The sequence below is a fragment of the Nannospalax galili genome, unplaced genomic scaffold (genome assembly GCF_000622305.1).
Source record: "Nannospalax galili isolate Female #2095 unplaced genomic scaffold, S.galili_v1.0 scaffold369, whole genome shotgun sequence".
Taxonomy (NCBI): Eukaryota; Metazoa; Chordata; class Mammalia; order Rodentia; family Spalacidae; genus Nannospalax; species Nannospalax galili.
The window spans coordinates 443,530-445,839 of record NW_008360318.1 but is presented as its reverse complement, the minus strand read 5'-3'; positions in this window follow the sequence as shown (position 1 = coordinate 445,839).

Here is a 2,310-nt window from a genome sequence, read left to right as displayed (position 1 = left end):
AGGTTCACAGTTGAATTAATACAGTTATACAATATTGAACTCAGTATAAACCCTATGACATAAAATTGAATGAGATTTTAACCTTTAAAAAAGATCTCCATTTCATTTTTAAATATACTGTTTCTTACAGAAATACTCATTATTTTTGCTAATAACACTTAGATGTTGACACATGGGTCTCTAATCTGTATGGATCTAGTAATTACTAGTCATAATTGGTTGCACTCAGATCCTTGGCACCTGTGTATGTCTATAAAGTCATCGGGTATACTTCAATGGTAATGTTTATCACCTCTACTACTTAACATGACGTAAATTTTTATGCTTCCTCCTCAAATATAACTCATTTTTTAAATTTGTTGATTTTTTTGTGTGTATATCACACAGAACATCCCAAACAATCTTATTCATCTATATACCCACTTCCCAGATGGCACCTTCCTGTAGGCTCCCCCCCGCAACTAGAGCCCTTTTGCTCTGTCTTCCCTGCTTCTGTCTGCTATGGTGTTGGAACCCCCAGCCGTTCCCCAGTACGTCTCCATCCTGAGAATCTACTCAGCCTATCTAGAGGTCTTTGTTTTAGGAAGGTCAGCTGTTGCTAATCTAGCAGCAATCAGTTCTCAATATTCCTTTAGATAAAATTGAGGTCTGCTGCAGGGTGTGGTGGCACACATCTTTAATCCCAGTACTCAGAAGGCATAGGCAGATGGATCTCTGTGAGTTCAAGGCCAGCCTGGTCTACATCGTGAATTCCAGGACAGCTGGGGCTACAGGGAGAATGCATCACAAAAAAAAAGGCGGGGGTCGGGGGGGGTCTGCTGTTCATTTTCCCAGTTTTATGCTGGGTTACTATCTGGGAGTCTCTTAGGCCACCCTGGCCAACAACTCAAAAGAAGGTATCTCCTATCTGGCATTGTTTCTTGTTATGTAGCCTTTAGCTAAACATCTGGACTCTAAAAAAATTATATTGGCCCCTTTGATCTTTGGTTATACTTTCCTTTTTGGGTGTTTAAGGCCATACAGCTGGCCCAGATGAACAAATTTATATTTACCTTTAAGGCTGTTTGAGGATCTGTTCCTCAGGGGTCACATGGGCTTGGGAGGAGCCCCTGGCTCCTTTCTTTTACCAGTTCTGTCTATGTGAAGATAAGTCAAAGGTGCTACTCGACCATGGCTGGCTTTGCTTGGAAGCATGGAGGAAATGATGCCTCTGTGTTGACCCTCCTCTTTGTAGACTGGACACTGGTTCAAGTCCATCATGTGGGGTCTCCACAGCTTCCTGGATCAATAGTACAGGTGACTCACCACTGTTACAGGACATTTTGAGAAATGTTCATAGTACCCTGGAACTCGTCAACCTTGGAGAGCAAGAGGGAAAAACTGTCTTTTAAGTCCCTCTGACCACATTAGTATAGGCCCTAAAGTATGGCTGTTAAACATCCAATATAAGGTTAGTTCCACCAGTCTGATACTTCTAATTATCATGTGCTATGTAGACAAGGCTTAGGTAAAAAAAACAATTGTTCTCAGATAAACCTTGACTAGACATATATTTCTTGATCTGGTATGTTTAATTTGTCAGTGGGTTGTTGGAATATGGTTCCCTCTGGTTTTCAAAACAAGCTAGGCATTATTTATCTCTCGCATTGTCTAACCCTTCCATCATAATTTCCCCAGTTAAGGTGCCCCCATTTTTCACATTTCTCCCTTAATAACCCTTCTCCTACAGTCCTACCTCTCTTGAGCTCCTTCTTTCCCTTTATCTCCTAGGTTCCTTGTATACCCTTGCCTCCTGCCTCCATTAAACTAACCCCATTTTTATCCACATCGCCCTTATTAAGGCCTGTTTCCTACTGTTCTTCTCTTTCAGGTTCTTTCTTTTCCTTTACCTCCCTGTTTCCTTTCCATTATCCTGGTTCCTGTAGTTATGTCTGAATACATACTCACTTATCAGGGTTTGGTTCTAGGATCCACATATGAGGGAGAACATATGTCAATTTTTTTTTCTGAGTCTGTGTTACTTCACTTAGTATAACAGTTTCTAGTTCCATCCATTTACCTGCAAATTTCATGAATTCATCTTTCTTCACTGCTGTGTAAAACTCCATTGTATAAATGAACCACATTTTCATTATCCACTCGTCAGTTGAGGGACACTTAGGTTGCTTCCATCTCTTAGCTATTGTGAAAAGAACAGCAACAAATATGGATGTACAAATGTCTTTATACTAGGATGAGTTCTTTGGGTATATGCCAAGGAGTGGTATAACTGGGTCAAATGGTAGGTTCATTTGTAGTTTTTTAAGAGTT